Genomic DNA, 16053 nt, shown 5'->3' with positions numbered 1-16053 from the left:
CACTTAATTGGATACTTTATGTTGCAGTGAAAATTTCAGAGTTGATAATTTGAAAACCATGATTTCAATAAGTGGGAAATATAACTTTACCGATTAAGCATATTTTGAAACTTTCATTATTAACTTTCGTTAAACCATTTCAAATTTGTAGCAAAAAATCCTTAGCTAGTTTAATTTTAAAAACCAAGCATTTATTTTAATTCATAAAAATCATGCAAAAACCTTTAACTAAATAACAAAAACTTGGAACCAAAATTAATCCGAAAATTAAACCATTTTATACGAAAAACCAATGCTATACCCATTCCTAATTCTTCTGATTACTTGAAATGGAAAAATTGTATGTGCATGCTTATGTCAATGAGTGTTTCTGGAAAACATAATACGAATTTTTCAAAAAATTTCCTACACAACACTGCTACTCACCAAAAAGAGTTTCCCAAAGCTCGTTCATCGAAAAGCATACCAACAGATCATTTTAGACAATGCCAATAGAGTTGCAGTTAAACTGGCATATTAGATATATGTGGTCAAGCCACTATATTACAATCAAGCTGCCATAAAAGATATGTGTGGTCGAGCCACTATAATTGCAATCAAGTTGCCAGGATAGATATGTGGTTAAACCACCAGATAGTGCATATAATTAAAATGCCAGAACTTCCTCCTTACCATATCAAGTTTAAATGCAAATACAGAATTAGAACAATAAGCATGTTGAACATGCAATCGTCTATTTAACAAAATTTAGTTGGCATGAGTTTTCATGCTTTGCAAAACATATATGTCAGATTTCAATAATTACCAAACACCTAAATCAGAATAACCACAATGTCACATGCCATGAGAATTGGAACAAAACATAGCTTATAAAAAATGCATATACTTACCTAATCAGAAACACGCTAACGATGCTCGTAATTTACATATTAGATCTAAATTTATGAGGTGACATACCTCTAGAATTTAAGCAACCATATTAAAACAACAATTTTCATTTAACAGACATTCTACATATCACTTAACAAATCCTACAAAATCATTGACATTGAACGACACTTCAAAACACAACCTTAACTAAATTTTACTAAAAATGAGCCCACAAACTCGTATGGCCCACATGGCCTACTTAACCCAGCCCGTGTGGCCCACATGTACTACTTACCCAGCCTGTCTAGCCTACACGGCCTGACACACGACCATGTGGTGTTGACAGCATGCTTTTCGGCTTTACACCATTCGTCGTTTTTGTGAGATTGAGTTACATACCTGGTCGTACTTCTATGTCGTCACTACAACAACAATTCCAAAACCCTAAAATGACATCCAAAATAACTAATTAACAACCACACCAAGTCCAAAATAATTACCCGACACTTACTCGATTAGAGTATTCGACCATAAACTTTGGGCAAACGACCTAAACATACCAAAATAGTCCCTAACTAAGGTAAACAGTCTGTTACCGTAGATTGAGTGCCAATGACAACCTTAATTTGACGAAGAATTACTTATTATCAAACTCATCTAAACCAAGGATTTCAAATAATCAAAGTTGTGCCACATAAAATAGAAAAATCATCACCCCACAAACGTGAGAAGCTCCTTTAACAAAATACGATTCATAAAACAAAATCCTTACCATCCACCATCAAAATTGTTCCAAAACAAATGATGACATCGATCCTTGCCAAGATAGATTCAAAGAAAAAGGGTAGCAAAATGATAGAACAATGGTTGTTAACAAAAAGATAATAATAGAAACCTATAGAGCAAAAATGGAGAAAACTGAAAATAGGAAGTTTGGGAAAAACAACGGGACGACAAAAGTGAGGAGATTGGGGGAGAGTAGAACAATGGAGAGTGAAGAGATTTTAGGGAAATTTTGATAAAATATTTTTAAATTTTAAAAACTAAATTTAAATAAAAGCTTACCAAAATTTGGATTTTACCCAACTACATCCACATAGGCGGCACAGTAAGAGGGAATAAAAATGTTTCCATTTTACACACATAGAAGATTCGAAAATGAGACCTCTGGGATAAAAATATTTCCATTTTATACACATAGAAGATTCGAACATGGGACCTCTGGGTAAGCTAAAACCTTACCACTAAACCAGAAAGTGCATTCTTGTTAATAATTGAGCGAAAATAGTATATAAGCTTAATAATCCAAGTCAGGGGTTGGAACAAAAACAATAATAAAAATTCAAAGAAAGGGATTTGAACACAGGACTTCAGACATATAAACATAACACTTAACCACTAATACAAATTAATTTCTTGCCACAACTGTAACACCCCTTACCCGTACCCGAGACTGGGACAAGGTACGAGGCATTACATATATAAACAAGGCATTTTCAAAAAATACGGGTCATAAAATTTCATTCCAAATTAAAACTGATCAAACAATATCATATTATCATTGTTATGGAACTACGGGGTCCAAAACGTACATTAAAAGCAATCTAGAACTAAACCGAGAACTTAAGAAGATTCTAAGAAAAAATTCTTGGTTTAAGCCTCACACACCCGCGTGGAGGTAATGCACACACCCGTTTGCTTTGGAACACACCCGTGTCCCATACCCATGTGGAATTACTAAAAATTTATTTTTTATTTCGAACCTACAGGGGTTTTCACACGGCCGAGCAAACGCCCGTGTCCCTCACACGGCTTAGACACACCTGTGTCATTGCCCATGTCCAAAAACCTAGACATTCTGTTTATGATGTCATCGCTCATTTAGGGGCACACGGCTGAGACACAGAGCTGTGTCTCTGCCTGTGTGTTTACTACCATGCATACTGACTTAGGAATTTTTGGTGCAAGGGACACACGGCCATTCAACACGCCCATGGGGTAGATTGTGTGTCACACATAGTCTAGACACACGCCCGTGTGTCTACCTGTGTGGACCATTTAAAGGCTGTTTTCCAAGCCAATTGTCACCCATAGTCACTCATACATTCAAACATACTTTATAACATGCAACATGACATATTCAAGCACTCAAATATTCCACACCATGGCACTCTCACATCTTCATAAAGTCATCCTATTGCATATGCATTTGATACACCATCTAGAGGCATTTCACACCAATTTCATGCATTATTAAACTTGATATCATGACTTTAAATTGTGCATTCATACTTATAGTCATTTTAAGCCATTAGGTCATCCTTTATTCTTTAGCACTCAATTCATACTTAACCATACATTCATCGATCAACAACATATCACATCATTATCATGCACTCACCAAGCAATAACATATCTTACCATCAAAACACTAGCACATGCATGCATGGGTAAAACACTAGCACATGCATGCATGGGTAATTAGATTACAACCCAAATGATCAAATATGAGCCATATCACATGGCCATTACAAAATGAATCATCATTATCATAGGCCTTCACAATTTGGCCAACTAGCATGACACATATCACAAAATGACCAAGTTTCCTATACATGCCATACTCAAAATAATAATTTCACTATACCCATGTAACACCCCACACCCGTACTCTATGTCGAGACAGAATACGAAGTGTTATCTAACTCGGTCACATACATTCACATGTATCTGAGTCACTAAGATTAGGTCAAATTTAAAACTTTTTCGATCTTTATCAAGGACTTCATAACAAATGCTTACAATTAAAACCATTCGGGAATGATTCAGATCTTACCACAACTCCGAAAAATATTACTAGACACAGGGGCAGATGCCCGTGTGGGAGGGGCAACACACCCGTGTGACCCATTCGCCATGGTTGTACTGTTGGCCCATGTGGCTCACATGGCCTTAGCAATACAAGGACACGCCTGTGTCCTCCACCCGTGTGGAATAAATTCTAAATTCACACCTACAAGGGCTTTCGCACGGCCTGGCACATGCCCGTGCCCCTATCCCGTGTCCTTTATACAGCCTTGACTCGCCCGTGTCCTAGCTCGTGTGCAAAAACCTGGACATTCTATTTCTAACTTCAGCAATTCTTAAGGGTCACACGGCCAAGGTACACACCAGTGTGCTAGGCTGTGCCCTTCACACGGCTGAGACACAGGGCCGTGTCCCTTCCCGTGTGTTTACTACCATGCATATTGACTTGTAAATTTTAAGTACAAGGGACACATGGCAGGATCACACGCCCATGTGGCGTACCGTGTGTCACACACGCCCATGTACCGACCCTTGTGGACAAAATGAGGCCATTTACCAAACCTCTTTGCCACCCTTACATACATAACCTGTATAAAATCATTCTGTACCAATATAAGTGCACATCACATAACCAAAATAGCCGCAATGGACAACATTTCATTTGTACAATTTACTCGTCCATGAAAATATCATCTTCTATTTATAAATATCAAAAATGAGTATGGACTATTATCCAAGGCCTTATACAAAATTAAAGGTATTTATCCCAAGCCAACACATTCGGCTATTTCTTAAAGACGCAAAACATTAAAGTCTAGTCCTATACATGCCATACACAAAACAAGAATTCTAACTATACCGAGTGCTCCGGATGATAGTGTGATCATAACCTCTGACGTCCGTTGATCCTTGAGCTATTTAGGCGACACTATAAGAAAATGGAAAAGAGAGGGAGTAAGCATAAAGCTTAGTAAGAAGTATGCAAATACATAGCAACAACCATACCATTCATCAACATTCTCTTGATATAAAATAGACATAAACACAACTTACTCATCACCATCCAATACTCATCTAATTTATTGAACTTACGTCTCACACATACCGAATAGGTTCCTGTATCACTCGCAACACGGTTATACTTTTCTCATAATCTTAAATCATAACTTTCACTGTTGAACCATTCGGAACACTACCAGATATTCAATGAGCCTCAACATGAGGTAGGATGTCGATGCCATGTCCCGGACATGGTCTTACACTAGCTCAACTTGTAGCCGATGCATGTCCCAGACATGTCTTACACTGGCTTACATCCTGAGGTTGATGCATGTCCCAGACATGTCTTACACTAGCTCTCGTCTCAATGCCGATGCCATGTCCCAGACATGGGCTTACACTGGCTCTCATAATGTGGCCAATACATGTCCCAGACATGTCTTACACTAGCTCACAATAATCCATACGTCATGGCATGAATATCCGATTTATTTCTTCTGGTTCAAACGAGAATTCTACTATCTAAATTATCATCATGCATTCTTATTTCCAAAATCAAGTAATTCATGCTAAATTAACTCACCACATATAATGACAATGTAGTTGTATTATTTGCATACAACTTACCTCAATTACAAAATATGGTGTCTAGTTGGTCTAATCAATTTACTTGGCCTTCTTCCAGTCTAAGTTTGGAGTTTGAATTTCTTGATCTATAACAACAAAAATTCACAAATTTAATCATTTTATCGATCTAAGCACTCAATAATCTAAACTTGGGCAAAATGACCATTTCGCCCCTAGACTTTTACAAAATAACCATTTTACCCCTAGGTCTGAAAATTGATTTTTATTGAATTTCCTCCTATCAAAAGCCTAGCCGAACCCTTTTTAAGCTTATAGCAATCCAATATTTCCACTATCTCACACATTTATCATCAATTTTTCAACTTATGCAAAATAGTCCTTATTAGGGTTTTCATGAGGAATCCCTTCACAAAAGTTGTTTATTACACATCTAATACTCATATTCTTCCATAAAATTTCAAAGAACTACACATATGCTTTCATGGAAAAACCTAAAGTCTCACCCATTTTGCAAAATAGTCCCCTTAATAGAAAGCTTATGTTACAAGGGGTCCAAAAATACAAAAATCATTAAGAAAAAAATCAAACTCACTTACATGTAAAGAGACTAAATGGAAAAAATTTTGAAGCTTTCAAACCTCTAATCTTGCTGAAAATTTCGGTGGAAGAAGGAAGAATGAAAGAAAAAGATGATAGTTAGGCTTAGGCATTATTTTATTACACATTATGTCATCCAATTACCTAATGTTGACTTTTTAACATTTTTGTCTCCCATGTCCAGCCAACTAAGATCTAAGGGTCTTTTTGCCCTTTAAAGCCCACAAACGTCAAAATTAACTCACCAAATTTTTCATGCACTAATATAAACATGCTATGACTCCAAAATAATAATAGAATGATTTTTCTGACTTCGGATTTGTCCCGAGACCACTATTCTGACTAGCTCTAAAATTGGGCTGTTACAACCCAATAGTCTTTTGATAGTGTGATTGAATACTTTGATAGCTTCCGATCCCCAAGCTAGCTTGGCGGAACTACAAAGGATGGAAAGAGAAAGGAGTAAACATTAAAGCTTAGTAAGTCCACATACAAATAATATGAAATAGTAGTAAGGAATCGGCATGCAGAAACATAGCAACATATGTATAAAGATTATTCATCATTCAAACCTCTCTACTTACTCATCATACACACATAAATACTTGCTCATCGTAAACCTATCTCTATTAAGGCATTACTCATAGGTTTAGCATACATACCTGTACTCATTGTAAAGTGTCCATAACCATACCTCTTTCTTATATCCTTCTCGGGACTCTTATTACATTCATTACATTACTCGTTGAACTCTCGGAATACTATTGGATACGCGAAAACCTTACACATAAGTGCCACACATAAAAATGTAGCCAAAGCTACCACATAACATGTAACACATCCATAATGAACTCGGACCTCTCAATGAGCTCAGATGTTACATGAATTGCATCCACAATGAACTCGAACCTCTCAACGAGCTCGGATGCCATATATCTCACAAACCCGGACCATTCAACGAGTTCGGACTTCTTAGTTCCTAGTGACATGTCACTTGTATCCTAAACTATTCCTAAGGTTCAAATGAGATTTTTCCTCACTTGCATATAGTATCTCCATCGTACTTGCTCATAACGTCGTGGATAATGACCATAATAACATTCATGCTTTCATAAAAATCAGCAAGCATATAACACATAATTACAATAAAACATTTATTACAATATATTAAAGCATTAAAACATACCACAACACCACATTATTTGCATATGTACTTACCTCAGTACAAAATGATGATAATCGAGCCTAATCGTCGTATACTTTATTCTTTTCTCTATCAAGTCCCGATTCACTTTTTCTTGATCTATAATGCCAAATTTAACTTATTTATTATTCACATTACTCAAATGGGTCCATAAATCATACTTTTGGAAATTTTACATTTTGACCCCTAAACTTTCACATTTTCACTTTGGTCCCTAGACTCGTAAAATGAAATGCATGCATTTTCTTGGTTACCCAAGCCTATCTGATCCTTTACTAAGCTTATATTAGCCCATATTTTCTCTTATTTCACATTATTACTATTCTCTTTTACACTCTTACAAACAAGTCCCTTGTTTAGGTGTTTTCACTAAAAATCACCTAGTAAAAGATGTTTATCATGCCTCAAACTTTGATATTCCTTCATTAATCATCAAATACATGCATGTTGTACATGGGTCAATTTTCATACATGAACCCTAGCTTAAAATATAGCTAGAAATGGGTAGATCATGCTTAAAGGATTTCAAAAATGCAATGTGTGACAACCCGAATTAGGGCCTAATCAGAATAGTGGTTTCGTGACCACAAATCCGAGATAGAAATAGTTGTTTTATAATTATTTTGGGGTTTATGATATGATTGCATGATTGTGTGAAAATTTCGTGATGAAATTCTATGCCTAAAGTGCTTAAATTGAAAGTAGGGACTAAATCGAATAAGTTGCAAAATTTGCATCCCGGAAGTTTTTAGTATGAAATTGTTTTGGAATATTAATTAGGAGGTCTTAAATAGAAATTTGACCAATTTTAAGTTCATGGAAAAAATTAGGACATGGAAGGAATTTTTGAAAGTTTAGTAAGGAGGGGCATTTTGGTCATTTGGATATTAAATGAAATAAAATGGGAAAAATAACACAAAATTGATCATCATCCTCCTTAGTTGCTGCCGAATTCTCCCTCTCTCCATAGCTAGGGTTTCTTCAACTTTCAAGCTCCATAGTAAGTAATTCCAAACCCGTTTTAATGTTCTTTACATTTTGGAATCTGAAGCTCGATTTAGTTTATGCTAGTAATAATTTAACCTAGGGTTCATATTTGGAAAAATACCCATAGGTGAAATTTGTGTATTTTGATGTTTTATGATAGAATATGAGGTTTTAAATTATGTTAGACAACTTGTGCTACTCGGTTTTAAGTGAAAACGAGTAAAACGGCATAATCGGTAAAAATACCTATTGTTCATAACTATATGATAGAGTGAGAATTTGATGTTGTTGTAGAAGAGAAAAATGTTCAGCATATCATAAAACATAAGAATAAGGGCTGAAATTAAATTCCCGAGCCTAGGGGCAAAATTGTAATTTTGTAAAAGTTAGGGGGCAAAAATGTAATTTTTCCATGATGTGATTTTTGGATTGAAATAAATAGTATGAGTATTAAATGAGCTAAATGTGTTATTATAGATCAAGAAAGGCGCGGAATTGACCTCGAACGGGGGAAGGAAAAAGTTTTGGACTAAATTGCAAAATTTCCACATTTTGCACCAAGGTAAGTTTGTATGTAAATATTACAATAATTTCATGTACATTCTTATATTTCAGCCTATTATATAAATATACTAGCTGATGTTAAAATATAAATCGACTATTGGAAGAATGGAAATAAATATAGAGAGAGATCCGGTTGAACATTCGGAGAGATCGAATGAAATAGAAGGAGCGTAGCTAGGTCACATGTATGATGCTGAGTGCACATCATGTGTACAAGAAAGCTACGAGACACCATGTAGTAGCTAGGTCACATGTGTGATACGGGATGTATCCCATGTAGACAAGAGAGCTACATGAAAGATAAATGTAGCTAGGTCGCATGCGTGATTCCAAGTGAAGGACACCATGTAGACAAGAGAGCTATGAGACAAATCGGCTAGGTCGAATGAGTGGTACTAAGTGTTCACCATGTGTACAAGAGAGCCGAACTAAATGAAGTATGATGGTGGGGCTGTGTGCTGAAACCATTAAATATCGAGGATTGATCCGAATTGTTCAACGGGATGGTTTTGTGGTGATATTGTGGTTTGGACATAAACTTATGGTGAATGAAATGTGGTGAAAATGGTTTGTGGTATATACATTTATAAGATAAAATGAGGTTAGTATAAAGAATGTGTGAAAGAGTGAAATTAACATTAAAACTGTTTTTAGATGGTAGCAGTGACGTGATTTTGAAAAATCACGAAAAATAGGAGGAATATAATTAGAGGTTGAATGAGATGTGAAATTAAAGTTTAATGAGTCTACTTTCATATAAAAGAAACAGAGCAAGCAAAGGAATTCTATATTTTGAGATATTTACAATTGTAAGTGACTTGCTCAGGATGAATACGTGATCCCCTGTTCCAACTTTGAAAAATCATTAAAAATTGTACAAAGAAAATTAAGAAATATAGTTTACATGCCTAAATTTATTATTGAGACTAGTTTTAAATGAAACAGACTTCAGGGTTGTTTGAATTGTTTACTGAGAGAAATTCAATTCGTAGTGAATAGAGGTCAGATTAGTCGAGCTGTGTAACAGGGGAAACTTTAACTAATAAACTGTACTAATCAGCTGAACCAAAAAATTATAAAAAAAAATTAGCAAGAAGATTTATGAGTCTAGATTTAGGGAAATTTTACGGATTTGAATTTCGAGTTTTGTAACTCGAGTTATGATTTATTTAGTGAATATGACGCAGCAGAGACAGCTTAATCAAAGTGGAATGAATAGTTAAGTTAAAGTAGATATACTTGAATTGTTGTGTAAACATGTTAGATTCTTTAATTAGTATTTACATACTTACTTACTAAGCTATAAGCTTACTTTGTTTTCTCTCTTTTGTCTTATAGTGTCCTCCAGCTTGCTCAGGAGTTAAGGATCGTGAAGATCTACCCGCACTATCATACTTTAGGGTATTTGAACTAAACGTTTTGAATTATGGCATGTATAGTAGGCTTAATTATTTTGTTACGTGTCATATTTGTCTAGGTTTAAAATATTAGTTACAGTACTCGACCAGCTACTTTGTACAAGCCATTAAAGTTGGCTAATATTGTTCAAGACATGTGTTATACGATGCACTATCAAATTAGATGACATATTTCTATCTCGGTTATGTTTAATGGTATGTGTTATGTTCTGGTAATACCTTGTATCCTGTTCCGGCGACGGTAACGGTTAAGGGGCGTTACATTTAGTGGTATCAGAGCTATGGTTTAGTCGGTTCTCGGACTAATAAAGTGTGTGTAAAAGTCTAGCTATACATGCCATAAAAATATTGTGATAGTGTGGTGACTTCTGATTATTCTAAACTGTGTTTTGTTTTAATATAGTAATGGATCCTGAAGGAACTGCGGTGATGATGTTTAGTAATGCGCCACTCCGCACAAGGGACCGCTACTGTGGAAAGTAGACTGAGACATTGAGACAAGGAGATGAGGCTCGGATGCCTTTCTCCAAATGATGAACAATTGGTATCTTGAATTTATACGAGCAAATCCAAATGCTCAACCTCCTCCACCCCTCCTATACCTCGGACGATTCTGTAGAATGCTCAAGGTATAGATTTGGTAAGAATGAACAAGCCTCCGGTTGACAAGATTCAAAACAAGGGGCAAGAGTTTAGAGCAAAGGTCAATGATGATCCCGAGAAAGCGGAATTCGGCTTGAAAATTCTACCCGTGTATTTGATGAGCTCTCATGTACACCGAGGAATGCTTAAATTGTCAGTATCACTTTTGAGAGATTGACCTACCACTGTGGAAGACTTTGGTTGCAGTGGTGCCAAAAGAAAAAAGTTACTTGGGATTTCTTCCAGAAGAATTTAGAAAGAAATACATAAGTCAGCGATTTATTGATCAAAACGGAAGGAGTCCTTGAATTGAAGCAGGGAAAAAAGTCTCAGAGCGAGTATGAACGCGAATTTGTAAGACTCAACAAGTATGCCCGAGAATGTGTGTCCACCGAGGCCATTATGTGTAGAAGATTTGAAGATGGGCTGAATGAGGACATTAAAGTGCTTGTAGGAATTTTGGAGTTGAAAGAATTTGTAGTATTGGTTGATCGAGCTCTTAAAGCCGAAGAATTGAACAAAGAAAGAAGAAAAACTGCTATTGAGGCTCGAGATGTTAGAAAAAGACAGATAAGCAAGCCATTTCAATCTCAATCAAAGAGGTCCAAAGAGACAAACCCTCGAATGACAGTTTCAATTGGGGATTCACACAGAGATCGTGGTAGAGCATATTCGGGGTCTAAAGCTCAAGCTACTACATGGCAAGTGTGGGTAATGTGCGACCTAGAAAGCCCGAGTGTCAACAATGTGGCGAGCAACATTATGGTGAGTGTTGGGGAACCGAAGAGCTTGTTTCAAAGTGGTTCTCATGAGCATTTTATTAGAGATTGTCCGGAGAAAGTTAAAGAAGAAAGATTTGAGTGCTAGATGAATACCACCGCTAGTAGAGGTAGACCACCGAGAAATCTTGGAGGTGGGACTAGTAGTAAACTGTGATGAAAGATTTAACGGCAAGATCGAAGCTAGAGCACTGCTAGAGCTTATGCTATACGTGCTCGAGAAGATGCATCATCTCCGATGTCATTCTTGGTACATTTTCTCTCTATGATACTATTGTTATTGCATTGATTGATCCCGGGTCCACTCATTCCTATATTTGCATGAATTTAGTATCCAATAAAAAGTTGCTTGTTGAATTTACTAAGTTTACGATTAAAGTGTCGAACCCCTTAGGCCAATATGTGCTAGTTGACAAGGTTTGCAAGAATTGCCTATTAATGATTCAAGGTCACTGCTTTCCTACCAACTTGATGTCATTACCATTTGGTGAGTTTGACGTTATCTTGGGAATGGACCGTTAACATTGTATGATGCTAAGGTAGATTGTAAACAAAAGACACTAGAGTTGAAATGTGAAAATGGAGAAATTACGTGGGTTGAAACAGATGAATCAAATAAATTACCTATGGTGATTTCGCACATGTCTGCACGTAAATACATGAGAAAAGGGTGTGAAGCTTATCCGCTTATGTAATGAATATTGAGTTGCCTCAACTGAAATTTGAATCGATCTGATAGTCTGTGAGTTTCGGATGTATTTCGGAGGAATTGCCCGGGTTGCCTCCGAACGAGAGATAGATTTTGCCATTGATTTGTTGCCTGCATCGCACCGATCTCGATTGCTCCATATAGAATGGCTCCATCAATTAAAAGAATTGAAGGCTCGATTGCAGGAGTTAATAGACAAGGGATTTGTGAGACCGAGTTTCTCTCCTGGGTGCTCTGTATTATTCAGTAAAGAAGAAGGATGGTTCAATGAGACTTTGCATTGATTACCGTCGACAATAAGGTGACTATAAAGAACAAGTACCCATTGCCGAGGATTGATGATTTATTTGATCAATTAAAGGGGGCCACAGTGTTTTCAAAGATTGATTTGAGGTTTGGTTACTACCAGCTGAGAGTTAAGGAGTCAGATGTGCCGAAAACCGCCTTTAGGACAAGGTATGGACATTATGAGTTTCTTGTGATGCCTTTCGGCTTAACAAATGCTCTAGCTATATTTATGGACTTAATGAATCGGATCTTCCGACCATATTTGGATAAGTTTGTAGTAGTATTTATAGATGACATTTTAATTTATTCTCGAGATGAGTCTGAACATGCCGAACACTTGAGAACTATATTGCAGATCTTGAGAGAAAAGAAACTATTTGCCAAGTTTAGTAAAAGTGAGTCCTGGCTTCGTGAAGTCGGATTTTGGGACATATAGTCTCGGTGATGGTATTCGGTGGATCCAAGCAAGATTTCTGCGATCGTTGATTGAAACCGCCAAGAATGTATCCGAGGTTAGAAGCTTTTTAGGCTTAGCCGGTATTATAGACGTTTTGTTGAAGGATTCTCGATGATTGCCTCTCCTATGACTAAGTTGTTGCAAAAGAATATTAAGTTTGAATGGACTGATAAATGTCAACGAGTTTTGAAAAGTTGAAAGCACGATTGATGAAGCACCAACTTTAGTACTGACCCGAGCCGGAAAGGAGTTCGTAATTTATAGTGATGCATCATTAATGTGCCTTGGATGCGTGTTGATGCAAGAGGGTAAAGTGGTAGCTTATGCTTGAGACGCTTAAAACCGCATGAGAAGAACTATCCTACACATGATTTGGGCGGCATTGTTGTTTTTGCCTTGAAGATTTGGCGACATTATTTGTACGGTGAAAATGCCAAATTTTCTTGATCACAAAAGTTTGAAGTACTTGATGAATCAAAAGGATCTAAATCTGCGACAATAAGATGGCTTGAATTATTAAAGGATTATGACCTAGTGATTGATTATCATCCGGAAAAGCAAATGTAGTTCTTGGCGCCTTGAGCGAAAATTTCTTTTTACTTTGAAAGCCATGAACACGGGTTAGCATTGTCGATGATGGGTCAATCTTAGCAGAGATGAGAGCTAAACCGTTATTTCTCCGATTGATTTGTGATGCTCAAAAGAATGATAGTGAGTTACGGATCAAGAGAACTCAATGCGAATCAAAGCTCGACTCGATTTTCGAGTTGGACCGGATGACTGTTTGATGTTTCGAGACGGGATATGTGTGTCAAAAACGATAAATTGATTCGAAAATATTACATGAGGCGCACAATGGTCATTTATCGTTCATCCCGGTAGCACAAAATGTATAATGATTTAAAGAAGTCAGTATTGGTGGCGGTATGAAAAGGACATTTCGAATTTGTAACCAAGTGTTTGATCATCAACAAATAAAAGTTGAACATCAAGTGCCTTGAGGATTACTTCAACCGTAATGGTGCACGAGTGGAAATGGGACAAGATTACTATGGATTTTGTAACTGGTTTGCCTTTAACTCCTAAAAAGAAGGATCTTTGTTTGGGTAGTGGTTGATAGATTAACAAAGTCAGCCCACTTTATACCATGACGTACCGATTACTCACTTGATAAATTAGCGAATTATATATTGCTGAAATTGTGAAGTTGCACGGAGTACCTATGTCTATAATATCGATAGAGATCCAAGATTTACCTCGAGATTTTGGAAAAAGTTACAAGAAGCTTTGGGTACAAAATTGAACTTTAGTACCGCATTTCATCCACAAACAGATGGTCAAACGGAAAGAGTAATCCGGTACTCGAAGATATGCTTGATCTTGTGTTTTAGAATTTGGAGGTAGTTGGGAGAAATATCTATCTTTGATTGAGTTTGCCTACAATAACAGTTATCAATCAAGTATACAAATGGCACCGTCTGAAGCCTTGTATGGTCGTAAGTGTCGGACTCCTTTATATTGGACCGAGCTTAGTGAGAAACAGATTCACGGAGTTGATCTAGTTAAAGAAACCGAAGAGAAAATAAAAGTAATTCGAGATTGCTTGAAAGCTGCTTCAGATCGACAAAAGTCATATGCATATTTAAAAAGAAAAGAGATTGAATTTCAGGTGGGTGATAAAGTGTTCTTGAAGGTGTCACCATGGAAAAAGATTCTGAGATTTAGTCAAAAAGGCAAGTTGAGTCCGCGTTTTATTGGGCCGTCTGAGATTCTTGAGAGAATTGGACCAGTGGCATATCGGTTGGCCTTACCGATAGAGTTAGAAAGAATTCATAACGTGTTTCATGTATCAATGTTGCGACGTTATCGTTCTGATCCTTCACATGTGATTTCCCAATGAAATTGAGATTCGATCGGATATGACCTATGAGGAGGAACCAATAAAGATTTTGGCTTGAGAAGTTAAGCAGTTAAGAAATAAAAGTATAGCCTTAGTGAAAGTATTGTGGCACGGACATAGGATAGAAGAGGCTACGTGGGAACTGAGGAAGCTATGAGGAAACAGACCCAAACCTCTTTCTAGGTAAGATTTTCGGGACGAAAATCTCTAAAGGAGGAGAATTGTGACAACCCGAATTAGGGCCTAATCGGAATAGTGGTTTCGTGACCACAAATCTGAGATAGAAATAGTTGTTTTATAATTATTTTGGGGTTTATGATATGATTGCATGATTGTGTGAAAATTTCGTGATGAAATTCTATGCCTAAAGTGCTTAAATTGAAAGTAGGGACTAAATCGAATAAGTTGCAAAATTTGCATCCCGGAAGTTTTTAGTATGAAATTGTTTTGGAATATTAATTAGGAGGTCTTAAATAGCAATTTGACCAATTTTAAGTTCATGGACAAAATTAGGACATGGAAGGAATTTTTGAAAGTTTAGTAAGGAGGGGCATTTTGGTTATTTGGATATTAAATGAAATAAAATGGGAAAAATAACACAAAATTGATCATCATCCTCCTTAGTTGCTGCCGAATTCTCCCTCTCTCCATAGCTAGGGTTTCTTCAACTTTCAAGCTCCATAGTAAGTAATTCCAAACCCCGTTTTTAATGTTCTTTACGTTTTTGGAATCCTGGAAGCTCGATTTAGTTTATGCTAGTAATAATTTAACCTAGGGTTCATATTTGGAAAAATACCCATAGGTGAAATTTTTGTATTTTGATGTTTTATGATAGAATATGAGGTTTTAAATTATGTTAGACAACTTGTGCTACTCGGTTTTAAGTGAAAGCAGTAAAAGCGACATAATCGGTAAAAATACCTATTGTTCATAACTATATGATAGAGTGAGAATTTGATGTTGTTGTAGAAGAGAAAATGTTCAGCATATCATAAAACATAAGAATAAGGGCTGAAATTAAATTCCGAGCCTAGGGGCAAAATTGTAATTTTGTAAAAGTTAGGGGCAAAATGTAATTTTTCATGATGTGATTTTTGGATTGAAATAAATAGTATGAGTATTAAATGAGCTAAATGTGTTATTATAGATCAAGAAAGGCGCTGAATTGACCTCGAGCAGGGAAGGAAAAAGTTTTGGACTAAATTGCAAAATTTCCACATTTTGCACCAAGGTAAGTTTGTAT

Source organism: Gossypium arboreum, chromosome 5 (assembly GCF_025698485.1).
Source record: "Gossypium arboreum isolate Shixiya-1 chromosome 5, ASM2569848v2, whole genome shotgun sequence".
Taxonomy (NCBI): domain Eukaryota; kingdom Viridiplantae; phylum Streptophyta; class Magnoliopsida; order Malvales; family Malvaceae; genus Gossypium; species Gossypium arboreum.
This window is presented reverse-complemented; position numbering follows the sequence as displayed.